We start from the raw sequence: 21,666 nt of genomic DNA, 5'->3' as shown, positions 1-21,666 counted from the left end.
ATCATATCTGTCCACAATTTTGCATCGCTCATTCCTGAATGCAGTCGTTACCTCATCCGTAGAAGGTGTACATCTCTTATTTTTCATTTGCTGCTTCTAACTATTCTAATGATTTTTTTTTATATTAACATTGGGGTTCTGGACTGCTCAAGGAAGGTTCTTCATTCCCATTCCCCAAGTGCATCAATATTTAACATTTTTTTTTTATCTAATTCCCACAATACAAGTAGCACATAACTATCCAAGAAGTTATGGTAATATCAGCATCCCCATAAATATGCACAATAAATAACCTTAAGCCAAACAGTACGAACAAACCCATACACCCACAGGAAATTTAGAAATAATCCATATCCAGTTGCGACAATCGATCTGACAGGGACTTTAGCCGCGTCATTTATTGTCATAAAACTTCTTCTGCAACCAACTGATATAAGCTAGATAGCGTACAATATAACATATTCTACTACTAGCTTTAGAAAGGACCATAGTCTCCCTTCTGACTGCCTGCCCCTGATTTTGTTGCACTTTAATATACTCGAAATAATCTGCTCTCATCTACTGGAAACTCCAGAATGAGCTACCAATTGGCATATCCTGGTTGTATTAAAAGGAAATTGGTTTATTACTAATTTAAGACAAAAGAGGTTCGTAAGAATATTGTTATAAATTTGACTAAGATGAAAATTTTCTCAAGGCATTTAAATTAGAATAAAATTACTTTTCATGTTCTTAGTATATAGGTGTACAAAACGCACCTACTAATAGATGGAGTTCACTTTTCCATTCTTGTTTCAGTAGGTACAGGAACTTTCCCAACTCTTTAAGACCGAACAGAAATCTCTGTCATTCCACTCTGCTCTACTGACCACCTTTAATTAATGATTCTGTGTGGATGGAGTCACATATCCTTGGGAATACTTAGATTCTTCTTCATTCGCCTCCGAACTTCGATTAGCCAGAAAGTGGTTCAGCCAAACGAAGGATTACTTGCAGGTAGGTGTCATTAATCTCTGAGAAGACAAGCTGTGCCCGCTGTCCCGGATAGCCAATGAACAGACGACACTGATGTATTGTATTTTGTGATGACTCGGAATGCTATTAGACTGTTCCAAGAACTAAACACACTTTGCAAAGAATATCCCATCGCTATGCATACATAAAGAATAGACGAACCTTGTATTATTCTCAGGATCCCAAGAGAAAATTGATGATTTCCTCCTAATTCACTTTAAGTTTGGCATTCTTTTCAAAACAAGAAAAAACTCACGTGTGGGATCAAAGAACGAACGCTCAAGAGATGGAAGAGTAGCGATTTTGTTGTTAATGTGAACCCAGTGTATGCTAGTCGTTAATATTTCCTCTCCGTATATCACACGGTCGTTACTATGTGAAATGCTTCTTAAATATAACAAAGCGAGTGTTAGTTGCTATTCCTGGACCCGAAATTGATGATGCATTCCGCGATGCTTGCATAAACAGGCCATTGAAGTTCTGCGTAAAGGGACATCGTGGAAAAGGGATGAAGCCTAGCTACTACCACGTTCACCGAAGCCTTAAGCGGTGTGATCTCGCAGTCCTGTAGTAATGGCCCTATTCAATAACTAAGCGGTTTATCATGAGGAAAAACAGGGTACCGTAAAGCTCGAGAATAATTTCATGTTTCCTTTCTTCTAGAATACGTGTTGTTTTGATAAGCGGCAGAATGTAACGACTGTAACATGACACAACTCGTGAATTACCAGCATTTTGCTAAACGTGGATAGTTCTGTATAAGCAACCTGCCACAAATAGCTCCAATGATTACTACAAAGTAATAAGAAAAATTAAAGTTATATAACTTAATTGATGGAGAGACATCCAAATGTCTCTCCATCCATTAAGTTATATAAATTTAATTTTTCTTATTACTTTGTAAAATCACGCATCATTGCAACAACAGTGTAAAACAAATAAGTTTATAATATAGTAAATTTCGTGATTATAGGATAGTGTGAACTTTTTCATGACGCTTCCTTTCTGTAGATTATGAATTTCAATCTTAGAAACAGTGCAACCCAAGTATAGTAGAAGCGCTTGTAATGTTCTTTCTATTGTTCTCGCTTGTATTTCGAAATCTTTTATAAGCTTATGGCACGTTAATTTTTAAAAAGAGGATTGGGGTGTACCAAACAATATCAAGGACGTGGCGAAGACGACACGCAAAGGAATATCTTTATAAAAGTAAAATAATGCAATTTTATAAGAGTCTGAACAGTTAAATCATTTAAATTTATTTTTTAATACTGCCTAATGAACGTTATGCGCAGTGATGCAGAAAATACGCTGCCATCACAATTAGTTATTAAATACATGGACATATTTAGATATGTATTACAGTTTTGGAAATTATCCTAATTAATTGTGTATATTATTCTAATTGTATGCAAAAATATTTTGACTTAATTTCGAACGTGTATGTAGAACTATGAACGTAGAAAGAGCTGAAGCTGAGAGGTTCAGATCATAGATGCCGTGTAGGAAAAATATTTGCGCATGCTGCTGCTCAGATAGGAAACATTCCCAAGAAAACTGATAGCGTCGTGAAAAAAATTTAAGAATGGAGGTGTTGTTGACCTCAAGAAGCCACCAGGTATGAGTTAAATACTGACTGCCTGGAGACGGTGCGCTTTAAAACTGCCGGTTTTCACATCCCAGATAATCATCTGAGTTTGGAACTGCAGGAAATCTGAGTTTGGAAGGTTGCTTGAGGCAAACATGTTTCCACGACATGTACAGCTATGTGGCAGAAGAGTTACTGCCACAAACCTCTGATAACAAAATTAAATGCACACTATCAGTTAGATGATGTAAGGCACACAAAACGTCTGGATTATAAAATAATGGAAATCAGTCCTGCGTTTTTAGGAAATCATTGAGATTTTTTCTCAACTGAAGTTGAAAGGAGGAAGTGTCATGGTCTAAGTCCATTAGGCGCAGTGTAAGAAATCATTATTGTTGCGTCCTAAGCTAATGTTCTGGACGATTCTCTTTGGCTTATATTGTGGGGAGTTCATCTTCCAAACCTACAACACTGTCATAAAACAAGGATCGTAATGCGTGGTTTGAATTGCAATCAGAACACTACGCCTGCCAGCAGAGCGTGCCGGCCTAAACTTGTCTGAACGCAGAATTAAGGAGAATATCAGAACGGCCGTCTTAAATAATAGACTCCATGCATTCTCTACATAGAGTGGAGCACAGTATCACCAGCTTTCTACCGACTATTTTAGCAAAAAAAGTCTTCGACTACGCGTTGAAGCAGTCGTTATGGCCATAAAGTAAAGGTAGCATATCGTCTAAGCAGTGAAGTATTGCGGTGAAAAACACCATACAGGCACACACGATCGATCATTACTAGCTAAGAACAAAAGTATTGTATAATTAATCCCGTCTGAAAAAGAGAATTAATTATGGTATAATTATGTAACGCTTCATAATTCATAACTAAAATGTGTCGCATGATGTAATATAGTATATGTATGTGTCATTTACTGCTCTCGCAATAAATACTGCCCTCCAAAGTTCTGCATTTTGTAAAGAAATCTTACAGGTTGTGCGAACTGATGCGTATGCAGATATTTAAGCCAATATTATTTGGAGATAAAACAAGCTTCTTTTCAAGAAATCACTTGAGAGCCCTTTGCATAAGGAATCTGCATAGATAAGTGCTGTTGATAATTTACAATGAATATACAGTGATTAAATACGAGTTAGCAAGCTTGAACTTCGGTTTAGAACTGTGTTATATTTACTTTACTATATTTGCTTAAACACTGTAAAGGTAGCATATCGTCTAAGTATTGAAGTACTGCAGGGAAAGCATCCTGTAGGTGCAAATACTTGTGCATTACTTGATAAGAACAAAAGTATTGTATAATTAAGCCTAATTAAGAGAGGCTTAATTATTGTACAATTCAGCCATTTTAAAGAGAGAACCTTAATTATACAATAACGAATACAGTCAGTATTCGTTATTCTGATTACACACGAGTAAGTAAACTTGATTTACGTTTTACAGTAAACTGCATTATATTTTATTTGAATACTGTAAAGGTAGCACCTTGTCTAAGCACGACTGCATTACAGGGAAAGCATCTTGCAGGTACAAACAATCGATTAATACCAGATAAGAACCATAAGTATTGTAAAAAATTAAGCCTCGCTTATCTGAGATAAAATCGCAAACCTAAGATCATACGAAGAGCAAAGCAAGAGAAATGAGGCATTTTTCTTGGAATAGCTGCTGTCATATCGGGGAGTAGGAGTCGTCGAGTTAAAATGACTTCCGCTTAAGCGACAATGACACTTGAAACTGTCCACCATTATGTTGAAGCAACAGGAAGAAACATCGACTGGTCTTCTCTTGTGAAAGGCGTAGTGGAACGTGAAACATCTCGATGTGGGAAGCACGTGACACTGACCAGCTGCTTTAAATGACAGTAGGCGGAATTTTTATTTATTTATTTGTTTTTATTCCGTGAGTTACTCAATAAATTTCATTTTATTCACATACAACTATTATGCAGACAACTATACATACAATTATTATCTTAGACAATTTTGTTTACTCGGCTATTCATCTGTGGTCCTTCCTGTGCCTTATGTGTTGTCTCGGAATATAAAGAGTATTTATTCATCTACTTATAGACGCGCATATTCTAACGAGAAACAGTTTCTCTTATTTACCAAAATTAAAAACAGTATTTGATTGCGAAATGATAATTAATTTCTTGTCGCAAATTATATAATCCATCGCTGATTAATGCGACAGTAGAATAATTTAAAAAGTTTGACAAATAACGTAGTACACCGTGGTGATTAGAACGGAACTGTAGTTCGCACAGTTCCGTTGTTCGTTTTCATAGGTCAGTGGTTTTCAACTGAGGTGCCGCAATTACATTCTAGGGGTGCCATGTAATTTGGGCTTAAGTAACTTGAACTTTTTTTAAAATTTATATATTGTTTCATTATAAAAAGGTGTACTGTATCCATTGTATCGCATCTTTTTAATTTTGTGGTGATCTATAATTAATGTTTATTTAGTACCTCTATAAAAAGAATAAAATTATTTTATATGAATTGTAATTTTGTTTATAATTGTATTATTATAATAACTATCATATAACATATTTTTTAATCTTATATACACTGCCTTACCATTAATATCCGGACACCTGCCTTTAGACAAAAAAAAAGTTTTATTGTGTGATTTAATATTTTGCGCTGAAACCTTTTGCTTTTATGACATCCTTCAATCTTCGAGACATACTCTCAACCAGCTTTTTATAAATGTAAGGTGATATGTTCCACCAGCCTTGTTCTTTGGGCGATCTCGACGTGCACGTATCCGACGATCCAATACATCTAAAATATGCTCGATAGGGTTCAGATTAGACTCTGGGCTGGCCAATCCAACTCTCCCACACCCATGTCCTCAAACCACTCTGTTACGACTCGAGCAGTATGGCATGGCGCGTTGTCTTGCTGATACAGGTATGGGCCTTCCCCGAAGTATTGCCATCAAGTTAGAAGTGCATAATTATTCAGGTTGTCCTGGTATTGCACAGCATTCATTTGTTGATAACGACTAATGGGCCCAAGCCAAACCATGAAAAACAGCCCCGTACCATGACATTGCCTCCACTAACTTCATTGTTGGGAGGATACAATCAGGAAGGAACTGTTCCCTTGGAATTTGCCACACCCAGGAACGACCATCAGAGTGGCAGAGTGCGAACCTCGACTCGTCTGTCCATATGACTGTTTTCCACTGCTCTGCAGTCCAGAATTCGCGCTCCTCACACCATATTAATCGGAGTTTGGCATTTGAAGTAATCAGTTCTGTTGCAATTGTCTGTTCGAAGCAGTGTGCATATTTATAGCAGGTCCTGTGACGTGTTGCATGCATAGGACATGTTTCCACATCCATGGAGGGGTGTCTGGATATTAATGGTAGGGGTGTGTGTGTGTGTAGTTAACCGCCGTGTTAGGTATTTCGTTTGGTTTAGGGGCGACGTGAAAAAAATTAAAAATTACTGGGTCACTAAGGGCGCCGTGAACCGAGAAAGTTTGGAAAGCTCTGGCATAGGTGTTCTCGATCAGATTACACTCTACCTGTTGAGCATTTTCTTTTTTTTATTCTTTTGACAGAGAAATGTGAAACGAATAATATACACTATCCATTCAAACCATTATGACCTCTACCCAAGAGTGGGTATGTCCTCTCTTGCAGCGAGTACCGCTGCCCCAGGCGAGGTATGGATTCTATAATGCCTCTGAACGTTGCACGTTGCTTTTTTTTTTTTTTTTTTTGGTAGTTGTTGGCGCATAGGTTTCTGTGGCCATAATGCACCTCCCAAGGTTTTTTGCAGTACTTTGATCCAAGCCCGAGGCGGGATTCGAACCCGCGACCTTTGGGTTGCTAGGCAGGCACTTTACCCACCTGGCTAGCCCGGTCGGCCTGAACGTTGCAGGAGGTGTGTTATACAATGTCGTCGGATTACGTCCCGTAGATCTGCGATAGTCCGTGATGAAGGATCCAAACACCGGATGTGTCGATCCACATAATCCCAAAGATGTTCTGTTTGATTATCCGGTGGCCAAGTTAGCACTTGGAAGTCGCTCCGTGTTCGGCGAATCACTCTCGAATAACACTGGCAGGACACCATTATCTTGCTGGAATACCTGTGCCAGTCAGAAAGATAGTCACCATGAAGAGGTGTACCTGATCATCCACAATGGATAACTATTACAAAATTAGGGTCATTCGGAAGTTTTTTCATATACTCATGTTTATTGTCTGTAAATTGTGTGTTCTCTGGCCGGTTTGCCTGTTTTACTGGACGAAAAACCAGAGTTTCAGTTGGTAAAAATCCTGGAATGAAAAAAAAAATCTTTAAGTTCCTCTTGTCATCCACGGGAATCGAACGCGGACCTTTTCCACCGATGTGGGGAGGACGGTGATGATACCACTGCACTACTCGCGCAGCCGCCACAATGGATAAAATGACTAAAAAAAAAACTATTTATCAGGGTCACCCAGAATGTTAATTCAAGTACCTATGTATATTGGTGTCTGTAAATTGCGTGTGTTCTCTGGTCGATTTGCCTGTTTTGCTGGATGAAAAAAAAACCCAGTTTCTACCGACCAACTCGGCCACGGAGTGAAAAAAAAAAAGCCCATTAAAGTTCCACGCGTTATCGACAGGATTCGAACCCGGGCCTTTCCACTCTCTGTGGGGGAGGACGGTGACGATGCCACTGTGCTACCGCGCAGACCCACAATGGATAAGCAGATTTTAGCTCAGAGTCGTTAAGCTCAATACCAACAACAACAATAGCACTAAGACTGCAGTTAAGGGTATGAGGGATCGAAATGGTTTACAAGAAAACATCCCCATACCAAAACAATGCCGCCTGCAACCTATCTGCTTTTGTTGGACCAGGACATAGGATTGATTCCTCTCCGCAGTTTTTCGCCGTACCCTCCGACATAATAGGACAGTTGATTAATCGGAAAAGTCAACTTTTTTTCCAGTCGTCAGTGGTTCAATGACACCGTTGAGATGTCATTGGCGATGCGTGGTCGTAAGCATGGGTACCTTGACTGGGCCCCCTACTCCGGTGGCCCATACGGAGGAGGATTCTTTGGATCAGTAAGCGGGCAGCTGATCCAACGAACCATGGTCAGCCGTTCCATCGATTTCCCTCTACAAGCTCGCACTAGGTGTGACAGCTATGTTTAACACAATTACTAATGATGCATTGGGGGTCCTCCATTGCCCAGAGACGATTGTTCTGTCCACTCTTGGAACAGCTTGAAACAGTTAATCTAGAAGGGAGGTGAAAGTAAAGGAATATATTTGAAGTTAAAATCGCTATTACAAAATTCAGTACGTCTCATGAAAAATATCAGAGACGAAAAATTCGAAAATTGCTTGTCCCGGGACTGAATAAATCGGCTAATGAATAAAAAGAGTCCATAAAATCGCTTTCCTGTCGAGGATAGTAATGAAACTATCCCATTTTATTTTGTCAGAACAGAACGATTCATAGTTTATAGAGAAATATGGAATATGAGATTTGGAATATGAAAGATGGAAGTTTCCATCTCTCATATACCAAATCTGTTTAAATTACAAATGGCATTCGATGGGAATATATACTATAGAACGAATTGAAATGATGGAAGATCCCTGCATAGTCTTTCTGGTATGCGGATTCATGCTGATTGTGCAGATCTTTCATTTTCATCAAACCATTGGTCTCAACTGACCTATTCAAGTGAATAGTAGCCCACTAGGTTAACAGAAACTTCACGTAGTCCAGTCCGCAACACAACTCTTCCTCCTTAATTTGTATTTAAGTCCCCTCTTTCTCTTATCTTTTTGTAAGTCTTGCATTTTGTAGTTTCGAAACGTAACTACCACTTAGCTGTCTACCCCTGAAGCCCTTTCTCCATCTTGGAGGAGCGCTGCGTTCCTCTGATGTTGGTTAGCCACTAAATAATATATTTTTTTTGTTTTATTCGATTAACCACTCTCCCAATCTTAAAATTTTGACAAGCTCTGTATTCTATCGTCAACGCTATCGAAGAAAGTCAAAAACAATCGAAGTATCAGTACTAATTCTCGAGGTACCTCCACTTCTAATCTAATTCATTCCGAAGAGAGACCGTTAATTGCAGCGATCTGTTCCCTGTTGTATAGCCATCGCATAACCCAACTGAGGATCTTACCCGAGAGCCCAATGGATCCTATCTTTAACAGCAGTCTCTCTTAAAAACACAAATCGAAGTTTCGCATCCTTTCTCCAAATAACAGCAAAGAAAGACGATCACAGATTTTATATTAAGAAATTTGTGAGAAGTAAAACTTAAGGCTGAAAGAAGTACGAAAATCCATGTATGAAGACCATTTAGTAATTACCGAGAACGAACATACACGGTCACAGATTTTGAGAACTGCGAGTATAGCAGTGAGAACAAAAGTAATATAAAGTTTATCACTGTCCTTATATGCCTTAGTGCAACTTTATAGCTCTGACTTAGTCCATAAATAAATCATCTTACTTCACTGGTTTCTCCTCTGACTTATCCGAGGATGAATTTGGCAGTATTACGAGTGCATAAAACATCCCTGTAATTTACGATTCCCCTTAAAATGTATTTCACTCTTCATTCCATTGTGCTCACTTCACAATAACGAGCTTTTATGTTAGAAAGAGTGTAGATATTCGCTCGAAGTATTGCCTTTAAACTCTTCGGCGAATGACACTTGGCAAAAGTTGAGGTGGTGGTGGTGGGGGGGAAGGACACCTCGAAACAGTCTAACAGCATCCCTAGTAAGCGCGCGCACTATTATCGTATATTCGCCACTTATTCTCGAGTACAGGATGACTTTGAATCACGAATGAAGAGCTCACAGACGTCTTTGAGAAGGACAAAAGGGCGCCTACAAAATGGGGGCGAAAATATACTGATTTATGAAGTTGTCGCTACCCAATTGTACTCTAAATCTTTCGGCGTGGTTGCGCAGTTTACTTTCTCATTTGGAAACGGCAGAGCTTCATAAGCGTGAGATTAAAGGAGAACATGGAGTACAGAGCCCACTCTATCACCTTAACAATACTCTCGGTTCGATTGTAGTGTTCCGTGCAGCGCAAGCACCCGGAGATTAGTTAGATAGTCGCGTGCAGCCAAAGAACGTGATTCTCATGTTAATTATTTGCCTCGTTGGAACGCTTATAGCGTTCGGTCAGAGTAGCAGATGTGTGTGTGGTGGCATGTTGATGAGCGAGCGGAAAGAAAACCATATAATTGGCATAAAGGAGCCTTATGTACAAAGCTGTTATGTGAGTAGAACATCACGCTTGTCTGGGCAAACAAAAGCAACTGTATAATTCATGACATGAAAAAAATGTCGAGGGCAGTTCGTGGAAGCATTTAATAGGAAAAAAATAATAAAACAATTATATTCATTATGAAAAAGGTATTACTGGTGAGCTTGCACAGTTAATTTAGCTAAGTTAAAATTTTACGCTTAAAATAATCAAATATTTTGCGATTTGTCACTGATTTATCTGGATTAGTATTCAGCGATACGATATTTAGTTGACATCAAGGAATATCAGTCATCAAGCATAAAATTCAGGATCTCCTTAATTAAAGAATACTCGAAGGGTTTCTGCTTGTTTCGAGGTTGTTTATTATTCTTTTTCTATTAGAGTTCGTTGGGATTTTTGTTATTTTGTTCGTTTTTAAACTGAGTTCTCTTTTCTTTCTGTTATCGACGATTTCGGAACATTTAGATTGTGTTGCCCCCCCCCTTTTCTTGTATCTATATAGATGAGTGAAGATCATTTGCATACTTCCAGCCGCGTGCTATGATTGCGTGTACAGGCCAGACATTTTTTTTTATATTCCAGCGCCCTCTTGTAATATAAAAATGCCTACCTCCAGCTGATATGCCAGAAGTGCTCTAGGAGATCCTCAACATTCAAATGTCATGCGTGCATTTGAATCTGTATGAGGTTTTAAACTAGACTATTATAAATCTCTCGCGTATTTATGGACACTGTTTAATAGCCAGAGAGTATTGGATATAGTGCTAGTTTCTTATTCATGGTATTCAGTTCATAAACATTTTTCGGTTGAGCCATTTAATGATCCAGTGTACCACGAAGAAGAATTTTTTGTTATGAAATTTTAACCATTCGGACAGATTTTAGAGCTATATATCATAACCGGGTAGAAGAGAATTTAATAATTTTGTCATCATGGCTAGCACAATGGATACGATTGCTGTTCTGGCACGCTGTACAAAAAAAAAAAACAAACCTGGATTCGAATCCTTCTTGATTTTTATGGACATTTCATAACGCCGTTGTTAATAGTGAAGAGGGTTATATAATTTTATTCTCTAGTACATAAGAGTGTACTTCGTGGTGGGAGTGATTTCCACTGAAGAGTTGAGATGAGGGTCATGGAGTTTGATAATTTAAGTCATTTGTATAATTGCTAATGTTAAATTTAGACTGAAGCCAGCTCTCCATCTCATGGAGAGCTGGTGAGAAAATTTTGCAATATGATACGCCATCTTGAAGTAAGTTATTGGAAGTTACTTTGAGGTCTGTCATAGATGTTAAAAAGACCAATATTCTTTTATAAGACTTCTTGGTAATTTGCAATTTTACTGTGTCATAAGCTGTAGTTATATCAATGTACAGTGTCACATTGTGACCTGCCTTGAAAGGCTTTTATATTCTTTTAAAAGTATTTCTACCATATGTATAGTTGATCTTCATTTCGCAGCAAATTTTTCTTGTGGTTTACGTCGGAGAGCTGTATGTAGATTAATGTTTTATCAATGGTCGTCTATGTGCATGATATTAACATACATTTAGAAACGGTGAAGTAGTATCGCTTCATTATTCTTCGATTGGTATAGTTCTGGTAACTGAATTCACCGACAACAAATATTTAGTTTGTTTCTCATCAGAAACAGAATATAAATTGGCTCTTTCAAACGGAGTACGTTGTGTCTTTTGAGTTAAATCTCGTCAGTACTTACTTGCCCAATCGAGTATTTAATTTCTGCGTTGGATGCAAGAATAACTACATTCTGTTTGTCTGAAGCACTTATCGAAATCGTTCCGTCTTGCCTGAAGGCATAACACTGCATTTAGGTAAGTTGTGCATTGAAAACCATCTCAGAATTAACCAACAGTTGGTTTACCTTTAACGTAATAAGTCAGCCACAACGATTAATGAACTTACTGTTACAGTTTGTAACCTAAACTGGAGGGCAGTCGCGCATGAAGTTTCGTGTTTTAATTGGACCATCTTTATACTTTCCTATCGGGATAATAATTGCCTGATGTTCTTATAGTTGCCTTGTAGTAGATAATAGGTTATCTACTACAAGAAGTGTATATAATGCATAAAGGATTTCAGCAGAAGTGAGCGAAAATCATTGTTCTACAGAATTCCATCAAAATGATACTAGTCAATCCAAAACATCTTGAATAAAAGGAAGCGAAGATCTTCACTAAGACGAAGAAAACTTGCAATTAATTACCATCTAGCCAACACTTAATCTGCACACTGGATTGAGGATTGTAGTTGTCCTCATAAGCTGCAGAGTCATTGCAGTTATTAATGGAAAGTTTCATTCAGTGTTCTGTCCACCGAAAGAACTTGGTATACTCTTCTTTGGATAGTTTGTCAACTTGCGCCATCTTGCCATAAACGTAATTTAACTTGAAGTAGTATTTTAATATCCATATCTCGTGTGCGTGCAGTTTAAATGAGAGAACTTTAATGAAATAAATGAACTCCTTACAAAAGGGAGTCAGAATTATTTCACATTTGTTTGTTCTATTCATGGCTGCCTCCGAACAGACTGATAAGATTCGTATTGTTATCAGTTTTCTTTTACTTTTTGGATTCCCGGCAATTACAAAAACAAATATTTAATATATTGAACTGATATTTCTTGGTTTTAGCACCTATTCTCTTTACGTCTAGAAACTAATATTTACTGTGTATAAATAACCCAGTGGTGCGTGACTATGAATGATCCGGATGGTGATATTGATCAGCCTCCCTTGAGAGTATAAAGATGGAAAGCTTATATCAAGCAACATGCTATATCCAACAGAGTTAAAGCAGTGCACTGTTTTGGAGAGCGAGCGTTCCACCTGTAATGTTGTAATTATTCTTCCCTATTGAGATGATTATAATTAGCAGATATTGCTAAAACGGAATTAGAGGAGTGGAACAATCTCTGACACACAACACGAACAGATGGAGTATATGGAAAGCAAATCAATGCAGAGATAGATGCTAGCAAGGTAGATGAGTGGGTTTTATGAGCTCTGTGTTCGATGTTGTTCGAATTGCAAAGGTATTACGCTTGAGTAGTTTAGAAAATTATTTCTTTTTATACAAGGCAATCATTTAAAGTGTTATCGGCAGTTCTTTTGGAAGCTAAATGATTAGGATTATTGCACTTAGCATGAATCTTCATTCGTGGTATAAAACTTCAATTTTTAACCATGTGGTTTGCGTTTTAAATGGGTTCAGTCGACGATTCTTACATATTTGTACTTTAATTTCGTTAAATATAAATGTCCTTTATATTAAAAGGCATTCATGCTTTATCCCTAAGTCTAAAAATGTTTGGTTAGTTGGCAGACTTCCAAAGAGAGAGAGAGAGAGAGAGAGAGAGAGAGAGAGAGAGAGAGAGAGAGAGAGAGAGAGAGAGAGAGAGAGAGAGAGAGAGGTCCACTCTAGAAAGAAAATAAAAATCTAAAGTGGATTACAAAACCAAAGCAGATACACATACGAAAATGTGTTTTAAGTGTAATTCTTGAAGGAACACAGTTTTTATGGACTGAAAGTTTCATATATCACAGAAATAAAACCTCAAAAGATGTTTTTAAAATGGGAAACCGATATCCAGCTGGAGAGCATGTCAAGATGGAATGTAGCCTCAGCTGAACGAACGAGGTTACTTTTGGGATTTGGTAAAATAACGGCTTATTCTTTCTTAATGTAACAGAGCGCACTGCTATGATCCTAACTGATGGTTTATACAGGAATTTGAGAGAAACGAACAATTTCTCCTTTTTTTGTTGGTAAACGTAAGGTTCACTTCAGTCCATTATTGTAATATCACCAACATTTTAGTCCTCCTGAATTCAAGAGAGTAAAGAAGTTGCCCGTTTTGTATATTTCAAAGTACTTTTTTCTCGTATGAGAAAAAGCATTTGGGAAACTGATTTTGCATTTGGAAAATCGCATTATCAGTGTTGTATATCATCTAAAACGAGGTTATTTGGCTCTATGATAAGACTATCTGGAACCTTATGGTAATTTTTTTAATTATAGGCCTACTAATAGGATTTTAAGAGAATATATTCATCATAGATTATAAAAATCAAAGCTATTAAATAGAAATACTCATTTAAATTTCGTATACTTTTTTTGATATTAAAATTATTGTAAAAACAAAAAAAAATTATGGTTCTTATTTCAATGATGAAATAAGAACCAAATGGGATTTAAATCACGAGAGATCTCAGAACTGAAACGAATCAATGGAAAGGTTTTGTTCAGCTAGATTAACAAATGTTGATTTAGATTTCACCAACGCTGGGAACAATACCAGTGCATTGACAGAAACCATAACTATCTGCAGAAGAGTGTCCTAGATGCTTGATAATGTGCCTTTATCAAAATTATATAATTTTGATATTTGAACATCCGAAAAAACGCTTTATCCACTTTGTACAGACTTTTTAGGTAGTCGACTTTCTGCTCTGCTTCTTAAATCTAAGCAGATGGTACTAAATTTCTCAAGAAAAAAAACTATCTGGAAGTAAAATTCGTGTCATTAAATACTTCTACTTATGCGTAACAGAATTTAACACATCCATGATCGATGGAGTATCCGCGCAGTCGCTCAAGGACAGGGATGGAGGTTCATTTTTAAATTCGACATTTGAGACCTTGAGACGATACTCCGTCGTCTTGTTCTGTTTGGTTCTGCAAAGCAGCTAGTTACCATCTCATTATCCATGCTCCTTTATCATTAATGGCATTATATAGTGATGTGTCCTCTCGTGCGCGTCATTCCATTATCTCGTTTATAATTACCCGGTGGAACTTTAACGAATACTTCAGTTACTTTGTTAAGTTATCGGAAATATGTACAGCAGCAAAGACAAAGATTTACAAAGAGGCTTTGTTCTCGGCGTATTCGCCCTACTCATGAGAGTAATCCAGAAAAAAAATCTGTGATTAAGACAGCGCTTAGCTGAGTTACAATCGTTTTTATGCTTATTAATATTCATATGATTACTTGACGTAGTGTCGTATACTTGGAGACTTAAATTTACTGTGCCCTATCAGGAAGTTTCACGTGGGTGTTGGTAGTGAGATAATGTCATAAATATTTAAATATGTGTCATTAAGGGATATTTTAAATGTTGCTCATTTTTAAGAAATTTGAGTAACTTTTCTGATTTTGAAATAACCGCTTGCTTTGAATGACTAATGACATCCACAATGATACATAAAAAATATCTTTTTGTCATGAATGTGGAACTGCGAGAAGGAAAGCAGATGTTTCCAGATATTTACCGAGTCCCAAGATAAATGGGGTAGAGTCTAAATAACTCGGAACGTGCCCAGTGAAAAGCCCTGTTTATGCTAAGCCTCCAAAAAGAATGTTTCTGTCTTCGAATTCGCCATCAAATATCTATGAGTGCTTGTTCAGGATGCAAAAGACATTTATAATAAGAATATTTCGAAAGCCATTGAAAGTGTTTTTTCAATCTTGTTTAACAGCTATTGGAAAGATACTTTTGATGCGAAATAAAAGGAGAAAAAAACATGAATTACTTTTGAGTGTGTAGAGGCTTCGCTTAAAGTCGTAGATGTTTTCTTGAAAAACGCAGAGTTAACAAAGGGAGTTTCCATGGATGGATGTTGTAGTTATTGGGCAATTATTGGGCAACTCAAATCCTTCCGAGTGAAGGATTTCTATAAATGGCAATTATATAAGCATTGGAGATGGATTAAGGAACTTCTTTGACTGTTGAAGACCATTAAACTCATCGGTGGCATTCCACATATGCAGCAATTCATAATAGGATTTTTATCCATGTAGTTTCGGTGAAAAGAAATATAATTAACACTCACTATTTTTTATAATTATAATAATGACTTTTTAAAATAAAAAGTGTTTTTTTATTTATATTTTTACCAAACAGGAAACAAGAGTGGGTACGTTGAACAAGTTCCACTGTACATGGTCAAGCATTTCTCTTTCTAAACAGTAATAGTTGACAACGAGGATAAAAGTATCACATCTAAATATATTACACCATTTTGATATAAATAAAAAAAAAACAATAAAATGATTGAAAATATAAAATTGAAAATAACGACTTGATGTGGCAGTTTTATTTACAAATTTTGTGAACGGTCATGAATTAATGAGATTATGTTAGAATTTCTTATTATAAAGATAAAACAGAGCACTGTTCTCTGGAATTATGCATCCCCTTCCATACAAGCCATTACTCTCTTCTCAACCATTTTATCAGCAGGCAAAATACGGCAATCTTCTTAAAACAAATCCTTTGATTTTTAAAATTATAGCACTTACCATGGTTGCCTCCCGATAGATTCTCTGAATGTCAGCTCTCCATTTCGTAACGATTTCAGTAAAATTCAAATGGAGAAATCTCATTCCTGGTAGGAGGGACTGGCCGAATGAAAAGGATATTCGCATCTGGCCAGCCATGGAATCGTCAGTAACGAAACCATAAGGAGTTAACAGGGACCTCGATATAATTCTTGAAGTAACTTCGAAATAAAGTTAAGCGAAGCGACCGTGTAACTCTAATATAATCATCAGATTGTATAACCACTATTCTCCAAAAGAGAATTGACCATCCCAATGCTGGAGTTCCTCCTGTTGAATCTAAACGGGACAGTTCCCTCTTACTAATGGACATGAACTGTGCTATATTATGCCAAGATAATTTGAAGAGCACTCCGAATATGAGATGATGCCAACTAATTGAGAACTGCAAGATTGTTTGGAAAATAAAAGGAAGTGATAACAGGGGCGTATTAAATTTGAAGACTTAAAGGACGTTAACTTACAGAAATGGCTAACAAGAAAAGTTTGTCCTCACAATGGAACACGTTTTTATAAAATTCTTTTGGAACTTTAGCGTTTTGTATTTCAGTCGGTGGCAGGTGTTCCTTGGTCTGATCTATGTCAATTAAATTGGCTTTCACATTGTAAGCTTATTATTTTATTTTGTAGTATATCCGTATTGTTAATGGGAGGTACTGGATCATTAAGCACATTAAATTAATTAATAATTATAATAAGTGTAAAATATATAAATTTCTCTTTGGTTGTAATAATACTTGTCTGTTCCTAAGCAAAGAGATAAGTAGGCGGATTAAGTATTTCAAATACTTATAGATACTTGTATATATTCTTTCTAAAATGACTATTCTGAGTATTGTGAAAATCTTATGCCAACATTAGACTTGCATAATACTCGGAATACTCACTGGGTTGCTTTAATCATATCAAGATACAGAGCTTCGTTGGAAATTTATATTGAAAGAAAATTCATTCGTCTTATTCAGATGTAATAAACCTAAGGCGAAGTGCTGCTTCTCGGTTCTTATTTGACTAGAGGTTTGCTGTTTTTTCTCTTCCTCAGATTTGGTAATCAGGTGAAATGTAACCTCATAAAAAATGATAATGAGTTCCAGAAAGCGATGTACTTTCTTCTGGATGTTCTGTGGAACGCAACCACATTCAACTATTCAAGGAATAATCTTGTTACGTGCTGCACCTTAAAAATGCAAGTATTTCCAAAAAGAATTCATGAATTCTCTACAGGCTTTCCAGTTTTCAGATTTACCTTTAATCATTTTAAGAATTTATTGCTCTTCCTGTTGGCTGTTGCTGTTTTCATTTTATCTTATAGAGATGTTCATTTCTCAAGAATTTTGATTAAATTTTTTTCGAGGTACAGACGTTATAAAATTACAAAATCGTTGCTTCTAGCTTTTTTCACGTGCTCCTACAAACATTGGATTATGTTTGTCATTATGTCAACTGCAAAATGCATGTAGCGTAACTACACTAGAAACTTGGCAAAGTCACATTCAACAGTTGGCAACAGTTCAATAAGCTTGCAATTGAAGTTATTAACCATAATGGAAAATTATCGAAATTTTAAATAATTCTGGCCAAAGTTTTCTTTCTGCAATGTTCTTCCATTTGTTTTTTTACTGGTAAACTGTTTTTAATTCATAAATTAATGAACGACAGTATATTAATAAATTCATTTCTGACAATCATCAGATGTCCACTCCAAATTTAGGGTTACGAAATATGACAAAATTGTAAGTTTTAGAATGCTATATTTATCGAATATGATACTGTCAAATACAATGAGCACTGACTGTTAAAACAAATAGGAAAAAAAATTTAAAGCTGTGCTATGAAATAACTCTCACAAAACTAAGGAATAATTGAAGAGTACGTCGACTGCATCGTTCTAACGTGCACGCACTTAATTTTAAAATACATTTTTTGGCTTTGATTTTTATCCAAAATGTATAAAATGAAGTTCAGCCTTCGAACACAGTCGTAAGATATTGAGTAATCACTCCCATGTTGCAAATAGCAGTCAATCTCATGAGGTTGAAGTTTATTCTCGACAACCTCTCGTGGGTAGCATAATTGGCATGATCACCGTCCTCCCCAGCACACCGTGTGGAAAAGATCAGAGTTCAAATCCCGTCAATGACGAGGAATTTTTATGGGCTTTTCCAGTAAGTCGGTCTCAGGCGAGAGTAGTATGGTTTTTCTCCGGGAAACTCCGGTTGTTCGTCCAGATAATCAAACAGCAAATCAACAACAGAATACACGCAGTTTACAGATGTATTATATACGGTGCAATATGGTCTAAGTTGCTGATGCTCCTGAACTGTACTGCTAGATAACCTCGACAACTGCCGCATTTGTGCTTGACATTTCACAAGAAGTAAAACACATCAGTGCGGGAAATGACAACGCTGATAAAAAAAAAAAAAAAAAAAAAAACCGTTCCGAAAAGGTTAAAGGGTTCATTCCGCTTCACGACAACGTTCTGTACATACTGCCAGTATGACCATCTTAAGCTAGGTGGGGAGATCATGGACTACTCCGTTTATAGGCCACAGGTACCTCGATTTCCACCTCTTCAGATGGTTAAAAGAATTTTCGGGAGAACATAATTATAGGGCAGCAACGCAACTGTACAAGAGCATATTCTCCAATGATTGAGAGCTCCGTTCAAAGAATTCTATACTGCAGATATACCGCCAATTGCACATCGGTGAGTCAATTTACGGTAGGAACACACCAGCGAGAAACTTCGGACAGGGATAAAGGACATTTATAGGGGTATAAGAATTACCAAAAAGGTCACATTACAGAAGTCTATACAAGATACTAGAAAATATGGTCACACGACATCAGTATGGCTTTGATTCCCTCCAACAGCTAAACAGGCCTGACAGCGGTGAACCATGCTCGATATAAGGGTGTCTATAAGATTCCGTGGAAACCAATTCCATTCCTCCACCGACGCAGACCTTAGCTCACCAAGTGACCAAGGACGCCCAAGCAGAACAGAATCGTGATACAGTTATTGGCTCTAACCCTAAAACACTAGGTATTAAAATCGGGAAGCGTAGAGGAAGGAGGTCAAGGCCCTTCAGCATTGTTATAAGTCGACTATGCCCTGGAACAAATTGAAACACTTCTGAAGCAGCTCGACATATCCGGTAACCCCATCAAGGTACACACCAGGCATCCACCCTAGGGCAAGTTAGATTACAGAAGACCTCCTAATATAAAGATAGACGGCAAACAAATCCCTTTTGTATCTGAATTAAAACATCTTGGCGTAATTTTGGATGGCAGTTTAAGCTCCTCTTATATTAATCACCTCGCCTCGAAGATAAATTAGAAGTTCACTGCAGAAGTTCACGGACCCATGCCTGTTGTATATATTATATGTTAAAAATAAATAAATTATTCGCAATTTCCAAATCGGACTGATGAAGTATATAGTCTATATTGGACGACTCTTACTATATTATACAACAGCATTCGTACCAATAACGACATATGCTTCGGGAGTCTGGTTCCATATAGCCATTAATGTTAAACTCCGTTCCAAGCTCATCTCCATTCAACGGATTATGCTGCTTGTCATGCTCCGGGCCTGTAGGACAGTGTCCTCTGCAGGTCCTTGCTGGAGTCTTTCCACCAGACCTGCATGTCATCTTCAAAGGACTATGCTATCGTCTAAAGCACAGTTCCTGGCAAGATTCTCGGCATCTCATGCAACTTAACTGCTAATATCAGAAAAAGACTGCTGTCTTGTGGTTCCTTGTGCCACAATTTATACTTCTTATTAGTTGCGTGATGTGATTTGCTGTATGAACATGTTAAATGTTCATTACACTTATGACTAGGGCTTACAATACTGGTTTTTCGGTACTAATTTAAAGAAAATAATAGTTTATACTTTAATCACATAAAAGTTATAAAATCACATTTATGTGATTATGACATCGTTATCTCTACTAGCAAATGTTCCACAAATCATCGATAGGATACCATGCAACATTGCAACTTGTCCACAATTCCCGGACAACTGCATGTCTGACCATATCGTAACTTCCAAGTCCCGTTCCTCCACTACTGACTTTAGTTCAACTCCACCAAGTGTATAAGTTATTTTGGGGTTGCTGTTCCCCAGGTGTAAGCCCTTGCATTTTGCTGAATTAAAGAATAGCTGCCACTTTTCTGACCATCCCGGAAGTCTATCTAGGTCACTCTGAAGAAGTTCTGCTTGGCGTCGATCATTAACTACTCTACTGATCTTTACATCATCTGCAAGTCGCAAGACCTCACGCCCTCCATCCCTTCATATATGTCATTTAAGATAATCAAAAACAACAGTGGTCCTAATACTGATCCTTGGGGCACCCCACGACTTACATTAACCTAATCTTAGAATAACCATTTATCAGAACCCTCTGCCTGGTGCCCTCAAGCCATCGTGTTATCCATCTAAGGATTTTCCCTATGATTCCAACCTGCTCGAACTTATAAAGTAACCACTCATGTGGGGCTGAGTCAAATACTTTGCTGAAATCCAAATAAACAATGTCGAAATTATTCTCTAAATCCAGTTCACGAGTGAACTGTCAAAATAGCTAACCAGAGTTGTTGAACCTGATTTTCCCTTTTCAAAACCATGCTGCGTATCCTACATTTAATTACATTTTTTTCAACTTCACTTCCATAATATCTCATTGACACAGAGGATTTTTTTATGTAAATATCGATGCAAAGTAACTGTTGAGTTCATCTGCAATTTCAGCTATGTTATCTAATACTATCCCACGTCCATTGCATAAGGGTCCAATCTGATTTGTCCTTCTGTTCTTTGCATTTATATATGTGAAGAATTCCTTAACTGCCTTCTTTGCCCACTTCTTTATTCGTACTCTTTGCTCTCTCCCAGACTCAGTAAAGATACTACAGTGAAAATTATACTTCGCTTAATAAAACGTCTTTCATCCTTCAGAAAATGATGAGCATAATTCAACCATGGAAGACCAACATGGAACAGAACATCAGTGTTCTGCAAATTCTTTCCAAAATAAGAAATTGCTTGACTCCAATGAGATTTTAAAAGATGAACTTGAGTCAGAAATTAATAAAATACTTTTAACTATTTTTGTTAAAGTTCAAAGCCTAGAAAATATGGACTGAGATCGTCCACTATTATCTCAATACCAGAATAGAATCCGAAAGGGCATTTTCTGCCGCTAATCAAATACTGTATGTACCAAAATTAGATCCATTTTGAACGATCATAATATTGATTTCTTATGTTTCTTAAGCGCTCACTTTATTCGGACAAGGTAGTGTGGATGCTTAAACATAACTAAACTTTGCAGTAAAAATATTTATTTTTTTGTTTTTAGAATAACTATATTTTTAATGATTTTTTTCA

The sequence above is a fragment of the Mastigoproctus giganteus genome, chromosome 1, assembly GCF_048544385.1.
Source record: "Mastigoproctus giganteus isolate SK-2022 chromosome 1, ASM4854438v1, whole genome shotgun sequence".
Lineage (NCBI taxonomy): Eukaryota > Metazoa > Arthropoda > Arachnida > Uropygi > Thelyphonidae > Mastigoproctus > Mastigoproctus giganteus.
This window is presented reverse-complemented; position numbering follows the sequence as displayed.